This window comes from Pan troglodytes, chromosome 20 (assembly GCF_028858775.2).
Source record: "Pan troglodytes isolate AG18354 chromosome 20, NHGRI_mPanTro3-v2.0_pri, whole genome shotgun sequence".
Classification (NCBI taxonomy): domain Eukaryota; kingdom Metazoa; phylum Chordata; class Mammalia; order Primates; family Hominidae; genus Pan; species Pan troglodytes.
Window position 1 is genome coordinate 43211546 of NC_072418.2, and position 18827 is coordinate 43230372.

Consider the following 18827-nt stretch of genomic DNA (forward strand, 5'->3'; position numbering starts at 1 on the left):
TGATAGGTCTAACTACAGAGATAGCCAAACAGAATTTTCAATGATCACACACAAAAGGAATAAACACTCTGCAAAAAAAATTTGAGAAAGTCACAAATGGATGCTCTAATCCTCAATGAGCAAAAATCAGCAGTCTCTGAGGAGTTAGAGAATCATTTTTTCAGAATTACCACATTATAATATTGATAGTATCCAGCTCTCAAAAAAATTACTAAGCATACAAATAAATAGGAAAATATGGCCCATTCACAGGAAAAAAAAATCTGATAGAGACCACACTCGAGGAATCTCTGACATTGCAATTACTAGTGAAAAACATTAAGTCAACTTTTAAACATGCTCAATGAGTAAAGGAAACCATGAATAAAGAACTAAAGAAAACATGAAAATTACGTGTGAATAAAGTGAGAATACCCCTGAATACCTATAAAGATATAGAAAGGAACCAAACAGAAATTCTGGAGCTGAAAAGTACAATAAGTGGAAAATTCACTAGAGGTATTCGACAGCAGACTTGAGCAAGAAGAAGAAAGGATCCGTGAACTTAAATTTAAGGCCATCAAAATTATTCAGTCTAAGGAGCAGAACGAAAAAAAAGAATGAAGAAGATGAACAGAGTCCCAGGGATCTGTAGGACACCATCAAGTGTACCAACATATGCATCATAGGAATTCTGGAAGGAGAAGAAAGGAGCAGGAAAAAATTAAAGAAATAGTGGCTGAAACTTCCCAAATCTGATGAAAGACAAGAAGCTACACCTAAGCTCAACAAATTTTATCTTAACTACATGTAAACTCAACACACTTCAAGCAATATAAAGTCAAAGAAATTTACAGGTAGATTTACAAGTGAATCATCACATATGATAGATGCTCAATAAGATGAACAGTTGATTTCTAATCAGAAACCACAGAGGCCAGAGGGCAATGGTATGACACATTTAAAGTTCTAAAAGAAAAAAACTCAACCAAGAATTCTGTATCTAGCAAAACTGTCCTTCAAAAATAAAGGAGAAATTAATAAAGGAGAAGCATAAAAACTGAAGGAATTCATTACCAGTTGACCTGCCCTACAAGAAATGTCAAAGGGACTCTTCAGGCTGAGATAAAAGGATATTAGACAGGAACTTGAAGCCATTAGAAGAAATAAAGAACACTGGTAAAGGTAACTACACAGGTAAATACAAAATACAATTTATTGTAATTCTTCTCTTTTCCTTTGTGATGTAAAAGACAAATACATAGAACAATAATTATGTTATTGTTCTATTGTCTATGTTAATGAGAATTCAGTGTGTAAAGATATAACTTATGAGAATAACAAGATAAAGGAGAAAGAAGAGAAATGAATAAGAGCAGTGTTTGTACTCTATTGAAACTAAGTTGTTATTATTCAAACTCTTAAACAGCCAAGGGTCGAAAAAGACAGCACAAGAGAAATTAGAAAATGCCTTGAGACAAATTAAAATTAAAATGCAACATACTAAAACTTATGGGATGCAGGGAAAGCATTACTAGAGGGAAATTTATAGCTATGAATGACTACATTAAAAGGAGAAAAGATCTCAAATTAATAACCTAACTTTACACCTTAAGACTCTGGAAAAAGAAAAGCGGGCTAAACCTAAAGCTAGCATAGGAAAGGAAATAATAATGATTAGACCAGAGATACACAAAATACAGAATAAATGCAATAGAGAAAAATCAACAAACCTAAAATTGTTTCTTTGAAAAAAATCAACAGAATTGACAAACCTGTAGTTAGATTAAGAAAATAAAGAAAGAAAACTCAAATTACTAAAATGAGAGGGGAGAGTGAGAGCATTACTACCAATTTTACAGAGATAAAGGGGATTATTAGAGAATATTAGGAACAGTTGTACACCAACAAATTGGATAACCTAGATAAAATGGATAAATTCCTAGAAACACACAGTCTACCAAAACTGATGCAAGAAGAAACAGAAAATCTAAATAGACCTATAACTAGTAAGGAGATTGAATCAATAATTTTTTTAAAGACACTTTATTAAACCCCTCCAAAGAAAATCTCAGGACCAGAAGCCTTCATTGGGGAATTCTACCTAACATTTAAAGAAGAATTAACACCAACTCTTCTCAAATTCTTTCAAAAATTGAAGAAGAGGGAGGACTACCTCATTCATTCTAAGAGGCCAGCATTATGCTGATACAACAGCCAGACAAAGATACTGAAAGAAAACTACAAGCCAACATCCCTAAGGAAGATAGACGTCAATATCCTCAACAAAATACTAGCAAACCAAATTCAGCAGCATATTAAAATAACTATTCACTATGATCAAGTGGGATTTATCACCAGAATGCAAGAGTTGTTAAACATAGAAATATCAATCAATGTAATACACCACATTAATATTATGAAGGAAAAAAACCCAAGATCATATCAGTTGATGCAGAAAAATCATTTGACAAAATCCAACAGTGTTTCATCACAAGAATACTCAACAAATTAAGAACACAAGGGAACTTCCCCCAACATGATAAAGATCATATATGAAGAACGTCCAGAGGCAGTGGCTCATGCCTGTAATTCCAGCACTTTGGGAGGCAGAGGCAGGAGGGTCATTTGAGCCCTGGGCGGCATGGTAAGACTGCATCTCTACAAAAACATATTAAAAGAAAATAGCCAGGCATGGTGGCATGCACTTGTGGTCTCAGCTACTCAGGAGGCTGAGGTGAGAGGTCGAGGTGGGAGGATTGCTTGAGTGCAGAAGTTGAGGCTGCAGTGAGACATGATTGTGCCATTGCATTCCAAGCTGGGCCTCAAAGCTAGACCCTGTATGAAAAGAAGAAAACCCACAGCTAAAATTATACTCAATAATGACAGACCGAATGTTTTTCCCTGGATGATTAAAATGTTCTAAATCTGGACAGTGATGACGGTTCCATAACCTTATGAATATACTAAAAACCACTAAATTGTACACTTTTATAAAAGTATGCATTTTATGTTACTTATATCTCAATAAAGCTGTTATTTAAAATGAACATGATATGGTCTCCACCAACAAGAAGCACAGAAACAATTTTGGGACGTTACAGAATTGAAAAAGATGATTTCTCAGCAACAAAGTCCTTATGTGCACAATAAAGTGATTAATATTTCCCAGGTGCTTTGCTAAGAAATATATATTGAGAGCTATGAGAGAAGTCTTCTCTTGTTTCTTTTCTTGTTTTTTTTTTTTTTCTGATTGTTACTTTAACTTTTTTCTAGAGAATCTGTTTAAATGGGAAAATGCCAAGGTAAATATTCTCTATTGACATGATTCAACATTTTCTGTATAAATACTGATAAATGCTTATCGAATTAATTCATATTTAAAAGAATGGACATTTACTTGGGTCATATTGGTGTTTCTACTGGTGAGAATTTTGACAAAACCGAGATGCACCTTCTTTTTTTTGTTTTTTGAGGATTGTAGTTTTTTTTTTTATTATTATACTTTAAGTTTTAGGGTACATGTGCACAATGTGCAGGTTAGTTACATATGTATACTTGTGACATGCTGGTGCACTGCACCCACTAACTCGTCATCTAGCATTAGGTATATCTCCCAATGCTATCCCTCCCGCCTCCCCCCACCCCACAACAGTCCCCAGAGTGTGATGTTCCTCTTCCTGTGTCCATGTGTTCTCATTGTTCAATTCCCACCTATGAGTGAGAATATGCGGTGTTTGGTTTTTTGTTCTTGCGATAGTTTACTGGGGATGCACCTTCAAAGGGGAAATGAAGAATAATTTATTTATTTTTTCTAATTTTTATTTATTTAAAAAAAATTTTTTTGAGACGGGGTCTCACTCTGTCACCCAGGCTGAAGTGCAGTGGCGCAATCTTGGCTCACTGCAATCTCCACCTCCCAGGTTCAAGCGATTCTCTCACTCCAGCCTCCCGAGTATCTGGGACTACAGGCACCTGCCACCACATCCAGCTAATCTTGGTATTTTTAGTAGAGATGAGGTTTCGCCATGTTGGCCAGGCTGGTCTCGAACTCCTGACCTCAAGTGATCTGCCTGCCTCAGCCTCCCAAAGTTCTGGGATTACAGGCATGAGCCACCATGCCCAGCAAGAATAATTTAATAAAGAGAGTATTTACAGAAATGTATGGACGGGGTTAAGGGAAACCAACAAGGGATAGCAAACTATTTGAAGCTAGCAGCACCGATAGCCATTGCCCCTCCTCCTAGACCAGAAGGAGTTGAGGAGAAAATGGTTACCAAAGCCCAGGATACAGCAAGACCCAAGACAGCCTGGCAGAGAGGGGCTGGAGGAATGAATGCTCTGACATCATTGCATCTACCCTTTCATCCTCTGCTGAAGCCTCCCATTCACTGACCTCATCCAAAGCCAAGAGGTGAGTCCACTGATGTAATCTACACAAGCCAGCCTCCTGGGCACATAATAGAGTGGAGAAAGGTAAAGGGTGGACCTAGGAGGGAAAATGAAAAACAGCTGGCAGAGATCAATCTATTTGCTCCTCACTTGCTCTTTAGAATGGGGGATTCCAGCCAACCCAGGTTTTTAACCAAAGAGCTAAAGACACAGCATGAAAGGAAGGAGAACGCTCTTTGTTGCCACAACTGCAGTAATTGCACTTGATCTTTGTCCAGATGAAAAAAAAAATCTACTGTCAATTCAGCCATATTTCCATCAGAGGTCTTCATAAAAGGCTGCAGAAATGTGTTAAAGAACTAATTAGTAGCGGGATGTGGTGGCACGCACCTGTAATCCCCAGCTACATAAAAGGCAGGAGGATCACTTGAGCCCAAGTTCAAGACCAGCCTGAGCAAAATAGCAAGACCTGGTCTCAAAATAAAGAAATAAATAAAAAATTTATTTTTAAAAATAAGCAATTAGCAAATATAAAACATGGCTGCTATAGTCACCACTTCTATAACTAGTCCTGAGGCCAGGGTGCTGAATACATAATTAATTGATTAGAAATGCAAGAGACTATTCTGTCATTAATTATAATTGCATGCATGCAGTTGCCCTGGATATTTCCTGTGAAAGACTTTATCATCTTAATTATAGATCTTCCAGAGACAACCTTAAATAAAATGTATAGATATGTCTCTCTTTTGCGCAGGGGGTGGAGGGGTACTTAGCACATGGACACCTTTTTGTGTTTAGAGAATTCACTATTTTATTTTATTTTATTTTTGAGACAGAGTCTCACTCTGTCACCCAGGCTAGAGTGCAGGGGTGTGATCTCAGCTCACTGAAACCTCCACCTCCCGGCTTTAAGCGATTCTGCTGCCTCAGCCTCCTGAGTAGCTGGGACTATAGGCGCACACCACCACACCTGGCTAATTTTGTATTTTTAGTGGAGACGAGGTTTCGCCATGTTGGCCCGGCTGGTCTGGAACTCCCGACCTCAGGTGATCCACTCGCCTCGGCCTCCCAATGTGCTGGGATTATAGGCTTGAGCCACCGCACCTGGCTCATCAGACCATTTCATTGTCATGTTTTGAACATTGTTCTGGGGGGCTTCGACTCTCAATGGTTTGTTAAGGAACTCTTTTAAAAAAAAATAAACTCTTTGTATTTTTAATCAGCCTGATTCAGCTTCTGTTGTGTGTCTGTTACAAAGAAGTAAGTGAATTTACAACATCTTGTCCAATTAAATAGGATTTAAAGCAGGCACTTAGAAGCTGCCTGAAGAGGAGTGATTACCTTAGAATTAACAGGCTGTTGGATGTCAAGGCCCATGTTAGGAAAGATTATGAAGATTAAGAAAAGAAGACCCAGAGCTCTGCTCAGATTAACTAAATTCCCAAGCTGTAAAGTAATTACCCCAAGACCCATGGTCAAAAGAAATGGATTATGATCCCTGATATAGGAAAAAAAAAAACCTACAAAACCCAGAATAAGGAAGAGATAAGCGACCGAAAATATACCATCCAGATCATTAAATCATTTGGAATTAAGAAAATGTTTACTGCAGTACTGGTTCTCACTCCTACAGAAAAAGAAAGGAAGGATAGAAAAAACCATATTGGTTTTTGTTTTTGTTTTGTTTTGTTTTATCAGAGAGCTTTGAAGTATTTAGCATTTTAACCTGGTCTTTAATGGTCCAATATTTCTCTACCATGACTGGCAAGATTTGTGTGGCTGGGAATTTAATCAGAAAAGTAAAGAGAAGTGATTTCCCCACAAACTCTCAGATACACGTGGCAGATGTGGTTGGTTCTGGATCTTGAATATAGCACCATTATAATGTAGAGAAGGCAAAGCACCATAGGACTGTAACTTGCAAAAATTTTCATGCAAAGATTGCTCCCCCAGGGCCAAAAGTTGGAACTTTAAAATTATTTATGGACCCAATCCCCTTTCTGAAGGTGAGTTGATGTACCCCTGTGCAGTAGTATTTGTCTATTACATTTTTCATCAGACAGTACTTTAGACACCAAGCTTTCTTTTCTGAGTGGCTGCGTAAATTTATAGTCTTAGCACTCTATAACAAGGGGTAAGCATAGCAATGAAATATCACTGAGGAATTTATTGATCCTTTATTGAGATATGGCGACATGATTGCAGGACAGAAAAGAATGGATTCTTGCTTCTATCATATCCTAGACATTAGAAGGGGAAGTTGGAACCCACTTTCCCATGTGTTAGCTACATTTGGAGAGTGTTGAAAATAATAATAGCACAGCCTTTTAGAGCTGTTATGAAAAATATCACTTAGGGCACAAAGAACAGGAAAAAAAAAAAAGAGGCCAGACATGGTGGCTCACACCTGTAATTCCAACACTTTGGGAGGCCGAGGCAGGTGGATCACCTGAAGTTAGGAGTTCAAGACCAGCCTGACCAACATGGAGAAACCACGTCTCTACTAAAAATACAAAATTAGCCAGGTGTGGGTGGCACATGCCCATAATCCCAGCTACTCGGGAGGCTGAGGCAGGAGAATCATTTGAACCTGGAAGGCAGGGGTTGCGGTGACCCGAGATCGTGCCATTGCGCTCCAGCCTGGGCAACAAGAGCAAAACTCTGTCTCAAAAAATAAATAAATAAATAATAAGAAAAAGAAAGTAAATTACCCCCATTCTTATCCCTTTATGTGTTAATTAATTATGGAAAACAATAGTGAAAGTTTCCTGACCCTGACCCCTAAAGGTCACCACTTGTATTAGTTAGCCCAGCAGCCATAACAAAATATCAGACTAGGTGGCTTAAAAAATACAGATATTTGTTTTCTCGCAGTTCTGGAGGCTAAAAGTCCAAGATCAAGGTATCAGCAGGTTTTGGTTTCTTCTGCGGCCTCTCCTTGACTTGCATGTGGCCACCTTCTCACTGTGTCCTCACTTGGCCTTTCCTCTGAACTTACACACTCCGGGTGGCTTTTCCTCTTCATATGAAGGCATCGCTAATATTGAACTAGGGCCCCACCCTTATTGCCTCACTTGACCTTAATTACTTTTTTTTTTTTTTTTTTTTTTTTGTGAGACAGAGTCTTGCTCTGTTGCCCAGGCTGGAGTATGCCCGAGTAGCTGAGATTACAGGCGTGTGCCACCATGCCTGGCTACTTTTTTTGTATTTTTAGTAGAAACGGGGTTTACCATGTTGGCCAGGCTGGTCTTGAACTCCTGACCTAAAGTGATCCACCTGCCATGGCATCCCAAAGTGCTGGGATTACAGGCATGAGCCACCATGCTCAGCCCTTAATTACGTCTTTAAAGGCCCAGTCTCCAAATACATTACGCTGTGGGTTAGGCTTCAATATAGAAATTTGGGGGGAACACTTTTCAGTTATAGCCCTCATCCTATGGGTCCCCCGAATTCATGTACTTCTCACATGCAAAATACACTCACCCTCATTCCAACACCTTCAAAAGTCTCAACCCATTCCAGCATCAATTCTAAGTCCAAAGTTTCATCTAAATCCCATCTAAGTCAGGTATGAGTGAGACTCAAGGTATGACTCATCTGTGGCAAAATTCCTCTGAAACCTGTGAACCCAGGAAACCAGACAAGTCACATGTGTCCAAAATACAATAGTGGGACAGGCATAGGATAGACATTCCAATTCCAAAAGGGAGAAATTGGAAAGAAGAAAGAAGCAACAGGTCCCAACTACATCCAAAATCTAGCAAGGTAAATTCCACTAGATCTTAAAGCTCAAGAAGATCTTAAAGCTCCTTTTGCCAGGCACGGTGACTCACGCCTGTAATCCCAGCACTTTGGGAGGCCAAGGTGGGCAGATCACTTGAAGTCAGGAGTTCGAGACCACCCTGGCCAACATGGTGAAACCCCGTCTCTACCAAAAATACAAAAAAAAATTAGCCAGGAATGGTGGCAGGTGCTGTAATCCCATCTACTCGGGAGGCTGAAGCAGGAGAATCACTTGAAACAGGGAGGCAGAGATCTCAGTGAGCCGAGATCGTGCCAATGCACTCCAGCCTGGGCTACAGAGTGAGACTCCATTTCAAAAAATAAAAATAAAAAAAAGAATAATCCTCTTTGGCTTGATGCTTTGAACTCTGAGCCCACTGGGGCAGCAGCCTCACCCCCACAGTCTTGAGTGGAGGCCCGATTCCCATGACCTTGCGGGTCCACTTCCAAAGCTCTGGGTGGAGGCAGCCTAGCCCACTGAAACCAAGGAAGATATAGCCCCACCCCTTGAAATCCAGAAGGAGACAACTCTCCCTTATTCTGTCCCACCTCTGGCCCTTTCGTTGAAGCTGGCAGCATGTCTTCTGGTAAAATCTCATCTCTATTTCTGGTTTCTGCCAAGATGGCTGATAAAAACCATGAGTTGTACCCATGTTCTTCTCATCACATGATTTTCCAGGCAGACACCTGGTACTCTCTCAGAACATGCTTTTTCATTTTTTACAATATGCATAGGCTAAGAATACTCCAAATCTTCAAGTTCTGATTACCTCAGGTAATCCACCCATCTCAGCCTCCCAAACTGCTGTGATTACAGGCGTGAGCCACCGCACCCGGCCTGCATGAAGCAGTTTTCATCCTTGCCGCAATTCCAGGGGGCTAAGTGCTGGGCTAGCACCATTTCTCAGATGAAGAGACTGAGGCTCAGAGAGGTGAAGTGACTCATTCAAGATCACACAGGATGGAGCTGACTTCCAAACTGTTGATGTGATCCAAATATCCCTGCTCTTTGCCATCACCTCACATTTTACTTCCAGACTCAAACGTATGCCCTTCAGGTACAAGTTTCAGTTACCATTGGTTGTTGTTACTCTTTCCCTCCCTCTGCTAGAAACACTGAACTGGGACAAAGTGGGTGCTTTGTTCACTAAGCATATGGCTTAAACGTATCTCCTTGACTACATCAGATCTTCCTGGAAACAACACGTCAACTTCGGAGCATTTTTCTGAACACATATTATGTGCTAGGGGTGTCCTCAGTATTTTGTATGCATCAATTCATTTAATCTTCAAAGCCACCCTGGGTATTACTATTAATCCACTTTACAGATGAGGAAATTGAAGTACAAAGAAATACTTTGCCCAAAGTCATACACCTAGGGTGTCAGGCTTTGTCAAAGCCAGGATTTGAATTCAGCCAGTTCACATTTTTAACCATACTATACTGTAACTTGGAGGGTCTGAAGGATGCACAAGACGAGGTGAATTTTTTGCCAAGAAGTCCACACTCAACCTCTGGGGTAGGCTGAATAACGGTCCCCAAAGATGTTCACATCCTAACCCCCAGAACCTGGGAATATACTGCAGTTTCCCTTACATGGCAATAGGGATGTTGCACATATGAAGCTAAGGATTTTTTTTTTTTTGAGACAAAGTCTTGCTTTGTCACCCAGGCTGAAGTGCAGTGGTACCATCCTGGTTCACTGCAGCCTCGACCTCCCAGGCTCAGCAATTTACCCACTTTGGCCTCCCAAAGTGCTGGGACTACAGGCATGAGCCACTGGACTGGCCGAAATTAAGGATCTTGAGATGGAGAGATTATCCCGAATTATCCAGTGTGCCCAATCTAATCACCGGATTCTTATAAGAGAGAGAAGATGTAAGGACAAGGCAGAGGTCAAAGAGGAGAGAAGAAGCCACGCTGCCGGCTGTGAAGGTTTTACTTGTAGTGACTGTGAAGCCACTGCCAGTAATAAGCAGAGAAGAAACAGGATCTGATTTGCATTTCAACAGGAGAATGACTTCACAGGGAAGGGATAGAAGCAGAGAGTCCAGTTAGAAAACTATTGCAATATCCCAGGGAAGAGGTGATCTGTGTCCTGGCCCAGGTGTTTGCATGTGGAATACTTCACAGATAAAGCCAATGGGATTTGCCGACATATCAGACATGGCATACGGAAGAAAGAGAGGAGTCTGTCAAAGATGACTCCAAAGATTTCAGCCTAAGCAAAGGAAAAGATGCAGGTGCTGTTAACTGAGACGGGGAAGCCTGCAGGATAAGCAGGTTTGGGACGGAAGATCAGGATCTCAGCTTTGGATACAAGTAATTTGAGAGCCCATTAAACATTCAAGTGCAGAATTCAGAGGAGAGGTTTGCAGTGCCAATATAAGTTTGGGACTAACGGTGGATACAGAGATACCCTGTCCAGATCCCTCTTCCAAGCAGGATTTGCTGCTTCAGCCACTGGGAGTGCTGTCAGCAGACAACTTTCTGCTATCAAGTCCTTCAGGACCAGCCTCAATTGCAGAGAGCTGCCTTGCCCAAATGCACACCTTTCCGGGGAAAGCCCCAGTAAGGAATATAAGGCCCAGCAATCTGAGCCAAACAGATAACAAGTCTAATAAGCTATTCTCTTCATAAATTTGTACGGCTAAAACAGAATACCTGAGACTGGGTAATTTACAAAGAACAGACATTTATTTTCTCATGGTTCTGGAGGCTGAGAAGTCCAAGATCAAGGCGCTAGCAGACTCAGTGTCTAATGAGGGTCTTATCTGTGCTTCCAAATGGTGCCTTGAACACTGTGTCCTCCGGAGGGGAGGAACACTGGTAGAAGGCGGAGGGCAAAAAAGGATAAACTCCCTTCATCAAGCCCTTTTATAATACCATTAATCCATTCACGAAGGTGGAGCCTTCATGACCTAAACACACCCCAAAAGTCTCACCTCCCAACACTGTTGGATTGGAGATTAAGGTTCCAACACACGAATTGTGGGGGACACATTGAGACCACAGCAGCTATCTATGCTGCAGAGCTCTTGCAGGGTTGACCATGGCCAAGGTTGTGCTACGTCTAATTCAAATTCTCCATCTGCTCAACCCTGGCTCCCCTCTCCCTTCCACAGGCGTCAACCCCTAATAAGTCTCTTGCACCCCAAACTGCATCTTAGTGTCTGCTTCCAGAGAACTCAAACAGCAACAGCCCTCAACAGCATATAGACGGTTATGCAAAGCCTAGAAGTTACATTTACCTTATTAACAGGTTCTTAAAGTATTTCATGCCAACTTCCCAAAAAAATAGACTCTTCTCTGTCCAGTGAGCCTAACATCCTGACCTGGAGAGGCAAGAGCAGGATTTTTTAAAAGCACTTCATAGAGGCCACAGTAGGAAAGGCCAAAGATGCCCAACCTCATCAGTATTCAGAATATTCTAATTAACACACAATGAGGCCAGGTACGGTGGCTCACACCAGTAATCCCAACACTTAGGGAGGCTGAGGTGGGAGGATCGCTTGAGCCCAGGAGTTCAAGACCCACCTGGGCAACATAGCAAGACTCTGCTCTCCACAAAAAGAAAGGGAAAACCCACAATGGCATACCATTTCATACCCAGCAGACTGTCGAAAATGTAAGTCTCTCAATATCAGGTTTTAATCCATAGAATAAAATAAATATCCACACTTCTGGGCCAGGTGCAGTGACTCACACTTGTAATCCCAGCACTTTGGGAGGCCAAAGCAGGTGGATCACTTGAGATCAGGAGTTTGAGACCTGCCTGGCCAACATGGTGAAACCCTGTCTGTACTAAAAAAAAAAAAAAAAAATTAGCCAGGTGTGGTGGCACACACCTGTAATCCCAGCTACTCAGGAGGCTGAGGCATGAGAATCGCTTGAACCCAGGAGGCAGAGGTTGCAGTGAGCAGAGATCACAACACTACACTCCAGCCTGGGTGACAGAGTAAGACTCCACCTGAAAAATAATAAATAAATAAATAAATAAATCACACTTCTGCATGGATCGAAATAAAAAAATAAATACATGAGGAGAAGGGATGGTTCTATCTTTCAGTAGATTTACAATTTATAAATGTAAAAGGAGAAAGGAATATGAAAAATTACCATTAGTCAAATGTCACAGCAATAACTGTTGCAGACAAGATCCACCAATGGATGCTAAAATTTGTGGGCACAAGTTTGAGAAGGAAAAAGACTTGTATAGTCTCAAAGGATCTCCTTCAAGATAGTTTTTGATTACCAAGGGGAAAATAGTAACTTTACAGTGGAGATGTGCAGCATACAGCAATTTAAGTGATCAAGGTCAGCATCACCAGCAATAAGATACACTGACATCAGGTGCCTCCTGATATCATGCACTGAGAAGGATACAACATCATTTATGTGGTGTCCTTGGCAAAAACTCATAACCTTAGTCCAGTCATGAGAAAATGTCAGACAAGCCCAAATTGAGGGATATCCTATAAACTAACTGATCAGTACCATTCAAAATTGTCAAAGTCAGTTGGGCATGGTGGCTCACACCTATAATCCCAAAGCTTTGAGAGGTTGAGGCAGGAGGATTGCTTGAGGCCAATAATTCAAGATCGGCATGTGCAACATAGTGAGACCCCTTCCCGAAAAAAAAATTAGCTGGGCATCACGGCATGTGGCTGTAGTCCTAGCTACTCAAGAGGCTGAGGCAGGAGGATCCTCTGAGTCCAGGAGTTGAAGGTTGCAGTGAGCTATGATTTCACCACTGCACTCCAGCCTGGGCAACAGAAAGAGACCCTGCCTCTTAAAAAAGCAAAGTGTCAAAGTCATGAAACACAAGCAAATACAGAGGAAATGTTCTTGTCTAGAAGAGACACAACAACTGAACACAATATGGGAGTCTGGAACAGAAAAAAGAAAAAAAAAAGGACATCAATAGAAAGAGTGTTAACATTCAAATAAGATTGGTAGTTTAGTTGATACTGTGATACCAATGTTAATTTCCTAGTTTTGATCACTGTGCTATGCTAATAACAATAGAGGGAACAGGATGAGAGATATGCGGGACCTCTCTATACTATCTGCACTTTTCTGCAAGTCTAAAATTATCTAGCATTACAGCTTCCACCTCACTCTCTGCATTAACTTGCTCACTGTCTGGCCCTCCCCACAGTCCCCATGACGTTGGCCTAGCTTCCCCCAGAGCAAGTGGACCCAGAGGAGTGTGAGTGAGCCCCCTTGGAAGGGCATTCTCCAGTTCCTTTAAACCCTTCTGATGACTGAACCCCAGGCCAGTGTCTTTGAACCAGAACCATGTGGATAAGCCGCTCTCAAATACTTGACCCACAAACAGTGTGTGAGACAATAAATGTTTACTGCTTTGACCTCCCAGATTTTCTTTTTGAAATTCAGAAAGTTGTTGTTGCACATAATGGCGACTAGATGGCACCAGAATTCCAAGGATAGAAGCAGGCTGCCAGCATCATGAACTCAATTGCCTCTGAGTTTGTTTACAAATTTATTGCAATCCCAATACAGATATCATCAAGGGTTTTTGTGTGTATGTGTGTGTTTTTTTTTGTTTTGTTTTGTTTTGTTTTTTGCCCCAGACCCAGAAAGAAGCAGTACCAGCCGTGGCTGCCACCAACAACTTAGGCAGTAGCTCTACCAAATACTTAAAACAATACAAGTGGCCAGGCGTGGTGGCTCATGCCTATAATCCCAGCACTTTGGGAGGCCGAGGCGGGTGGATCACCTGAGGTCAGGAGTTCGAGACCATCCTGGCCAACATGGTGAAACCCCATCTCTACTAAAAAAACAAAAAGTAACTGGGCATGGTGGCAGGCACCTGTAATCCCAGCTACTCGAGAGGCTGAGGCAGGAGAATCCCTTGAACCCGGGAGGCAGAGGTTGCAGTGAGCCGAGTTCGCACCATTGCACTCCAGCCTGGGCGACAAGAACAAAACTCTGTATCAAAAAAATCAAAAATAATAAAAATAATACAATAAAAATAAAACAATATGCGTCCTTGCCATGGTTGGAGCTAAAAAAAAAGTAAATAAGAACAATATTTTAAAATGTGTTACTGATGCATGAATAAGCAGACAGATCAAGAGAAGGTTAGAAAATCCAAAGACAGAAGCAATTGCTGATGGAGATTTATATGATGATGTAGTAATTTCTAATTCAGGAAGGGACTTTAGAAAAGGTTTTAATTTAGTAGCGTAGAAGCAACTAGATGACCACGTGAAAACAAAGAAGCTTGAATGCATTTCCCACCCCATATACCAGATTAAATCCTAAACATATCAAAGATCTAAATGAAAAAACACAGCCTCACAGATAATAAAACACTGGTGAGTTCCCTCATGACCGGGGAGGGTGTAAATTTTCCAAACTATTACTCAAGATCCAGAAGCCATAAAAGAGAATTTTGTTAAATGACCAAACAAAAAAAACAAAAACCTTTTGCGTGGCCACAAAATAAGCCATACACAACCAATGACTACAGATGACAAAATAAGAAAAATATTTACCACTTATATCACAGAAAAGAGTTAAAATCCCTAAAATATAAACAGTGTCTAAAAATTAAGAGGAAAAAAAAAACAAGAAACCTATTGAAAGCAGGCAAGATACATAAACAGAGAGTTCACGTTAAAAAATGCAAATGCCACCTAAATTTATAAAAATAGCCAGACACAGTGGCTCATCCCTGTAATCCCAGTACTTTCGAAGGGAAGGTGAGGGGATTGATTGATCCCAGGAGTTTAAGACCAGCCTGAGCAAGATGACAAAACCTTGTCTCTAAATAAAATAAAATAAATTAGCTGAGTATGGTGGCACACACCTGTGATCCCAGCTACTCAGGATGCTGAGGTGGGAGGATGGGAGGACTGCTGGAGCCCAGGAGTTCAAGGCTGCAGTGAGCTATGATTGCACCACTGCACTCCAGCCTGTGTGACTGAGTAAGACCCTGTCTCAAAAAATAAAAAATAAAATATCACACCTGTAATCCCAGAATTTTGAGAGGCTGAGGCAAGCAGATCACCTGAGGTCAGGAGTTCAAGACCAGCCTGGCCAACATGGCATGGTGCATGCCATGTTGCAGCCAGGCAACATGGTGCAGCCAGGCATGGTGGCATGCACCTGTAATCCCAGCTACTCAGGAGGCTGAGGCAGGAGAATCGCTTGAGTCTGGGAGACGAAGGTGGCAATGAGCCAGCCGAGATTGCACCACTCCACTCCAGCCTGACTGGCAAAGCAAGAGCCTGTCTCAAAAAATAAAAAATAAACTAAAGCTCAACCTCACTCATAATAAAAGAAACACAATTAAAACTGCCTTGAGATCCTATTTCTCACCTAACAGATTAGCAAAAATCCAAATGTTGGACAGCCCTCTTGTTGGCAACGCTGTGGGGAAACAGGGACTCTTCCATTTTACTGATGGAATATAAAAAGATAAAACCTCCATGGAGGAGAATTTGGCAATATCTAGTGAATTTGCCCTTTGACTCAGCAATCCTACTTCTAGGAATTAGGTCCAAAGACACAGACAGAAATAGGAAACTTCATATGAACGTGCCTCTTCACTGGAGCCCTATGCATGATAGCAAAAAACTGGAAACTATTGCAATAGCCATGAAGAGGGTGCTGCTTAAGTCAACTATGCTATATCCACAAATACAGAGCACTGTACAGCTGTGAAAATGAGTAAGATATATTAAGATTACATATATATGTGATGTGTGTGTATGTACAAGTGTGTACACACGTGTTTTTTGTTTTGTTTTTTTGACTTTTTTTTGTTTTGTTTTGTTTTGTTTTGAGACAGAGTCTTGCTCTGCCGCCCAGGCTGGAGTGCAATGGCACGATCTCAGCTCACTGTAACTTGCGCCTCCCAGGATACAAGCCATTCTCCTGCCTCAACCTCCCTAGTAGCTGGGACTACAGGCACGTACCATGACGCCCTAATTTTTGTATTTTTAGTAAAGATGGGGTTTTGTCATTTTTACCAGGCTGGTCTTGAACTCCTGACCTCAAGTGATCCGCCCACCTCAGCCTCCCAAAAGTCCTGGGATTACAGGCGTGAGCCACCGCACCCGGCCCATGTGTACACACATATATAGTCACCTCCAAGATGTAGTTAAGTGAAAAAACCAAAGTGCAAATTGGTATGAACAGGATGTACCTTTTGCTCAATAGAGAGGAAAATGAATACATATGTTCATTGGTTTATATTTTCCAAGTAAATGGAATGTCAAAACAATTTTTGCAATTGGGACTCAATCACCCACAAAACAATGGTTTTGGTTTTTTGTTTTCTTGAGACAGGGTCTTGTTCTGTCACCCAGGATGGAGTGCAGTGGTATGATCACAGCTCACTGCAGCCTCCACTTCCTGGGCTCAAGTGATCCTCCCACCTTAACCTCCAGAGTAGCTGGGACTGCAGACGTGTGTGATCACACCCAGCTAATTTTTTACTTTTTATAGAGACGGGGTCTCATTATGTTGCCCAGGCTAAAACAATGTCTTAAAGTAATTTAAGATATATTAATTTGACATAAATCCCTAATGGGGTATATATATCCTCCTGGAAAAAAAAGCACCATAAGAAAATCTTAAACTATATTCAGTCATCATATTACTAGTGATAATATTGATATTTTAAAATTTTATATATTCACATATATATTCAGATATGCATATATATTCACATACTTCAAAACGTATGCTGATGTCACTACAATTCAAAATTCTCTTTTTTTCTTTGAGAATTCAACATTCTCTGAATAAGAAAAAAGAGGCATAATAATAACATTTTAGAAGTTGTAAAGGGCAAAACTAAACTATGGACACACATTTGGATAACTAATTACTATAAAGAAACACAGAGATGATTGCTATAAAAGTCAGGCTGGCCAGGCACGGTGGCTCACGCCTGTAATCCCAGCACTTTGGGAGGTCCAGGCGGGCGGATCACCTGAGGTCAGGAATTCAAGATCAGCCTGGTCAACATGGCGAAACCCCATCTCTACTAAAAATACAAAAAAATTACCTGAGTGTGGTGGTGCACATCTGTAATCTCGCCACTGGTGAGGCTGAGGCATGAGAATCACTTGAACCTGGGAGGTGGAGGTAGCAGTGAGCTGAGATCATGCCACCTCACTCCAGCCTGGATGACAGAGTGAGACTCTATCTTAAAAAAAAAAAAAAAAAAAAAAAAAAAGCCAGGCTGAGGGTTAATTTTGGTAGAGAGAAGGGAGGGGCTGGGCCTGGGCGCCTGGGCTAGGGCACGTGGAGAGGCTTATGAACAGCTGGCAAATTCTATTTCTTGACTTAGATGTGGTTACAAGTGGCTTGCCTTAAAATAACACAATTTGTGTGTTTCGCTGAATTTCAGGAACTCCTATTTTAAGAACTTCCTGGGGTTTGTTTTTTTTTTTTTTTTAACAAAGAAATGTAGTACTTTGTTTTTTAAAAGGAAGATTTTTATTATATGAATCAATACCTAATAAATTAGAAGCAAAGCCTCTTGTAGAGAAAAAGATCCACCAATAAGGAGATCTGCATTTCTTCAGGGAAAAAAAAAAATCATCACCATCACAGAATCGAAAACAAAGGAATAATCGTACAGATTTGGGAAGCTGGGGACTTTGCCTTTGTTTTCCTTATTTTAAATTAGGAATGCTGGCTGATGAAATCAGGGCACCCTGTGAAAAGAACTGTACCAGACATCTTGATCAGCACTATTTTGGGCCTCTGTAATGTCAAATAATTTTGAATATATTTTTGCTTTTACAACGTTATGCTAGCTGTGAAACCACTTGAAATGCAGCATTTCCTGACAATGACAAAGCTCCTCCACGAGAAACTCTCTTTCTAATGTGTTAAGAAATAGACTTACGTCAAAAAGAAAAGCATTCTCTATGAAACACAAACGCTTTGGAAGTGTCTAAAGGTGCCACAAAGGTTGCAATTCTCTCTCCACTTGCAAGAATTTTTTTTTTTTTTTTTTTTTTTTTTTTTTTTTTCCGAGATGGAGTCTTGCTCTGTCACCCAGGCTAGAGTGCAGTGGCTCGATCTCGGCTCACTGCAACCTCCACCTCCCAGGTTCAAGCAATTATCCAGCCTCATCCTCCCAAGTAGATGGGATTACAGGCACATGCCACCATGCCCGGCTAATTTTTGTATTTTTAGTAGAGACGGGGTTTCACCATGTTTGCCAGGCTGGTCTCAAACTCCTGACCTAGTGATCCACCCACCTCAGCCTCCCAAAGTGCTGGGATTACAGGCGTGAGCCACCAAGCCTGGCCTTTTTTTTTTTTTTTTTTTTTTAAAAGACAGGGTCTCACTCTGTTGGCCAGGCTGAAGTGCAGTGGTGTGATCTCGGCTCACTGCAACCTTGAACTCCTGGGCTCAAGTGATCCTCCTGCCTTGGCCTCCCAAGGTGCTGGGATTACAGGTACCAGGTGAGCCTTCACACCCGGCTCACTTAAAAGATTATAGTGAGATCAAACGTGGAGAACTTCTGATCCGGATTCAAATGGTCTAGATTTATATTCTGGCTCCCTCACTTACTAGCTGTGTGACCTTAATCAAATCACTTAACCTCTCTGATTCTGTGACCACACACATAAAACTGAGACATGACAATGCCTACCTCCTAGAGGTTGTCGTG

General features: G+C 41.2%; 1 protein-coding gene across 2 annotated transcripts in view; it reads right to left on the bottom strand.

Moving 5' to 3' along the window:
* The window catches only part of ZNF780A (zinc finger protein 780A), a 72237-nt gene extending 54894 nt beyond the window's left edge, over positions 1-17343 (bottom strand). For both annotated transcript variants that reach the window (XM_063801685.1, XM_063801684.1), the window contains exon 1: positions 17205-17343. The gene's annotated coding sequence lies outside the window, so the exon portion shown is untranslated. The remainder of the gene's footprint in view (positions 1-17204) is intronic.
* Between the last annotated feature and the right edge of the window lie 1484 nt (positions 17344-18827).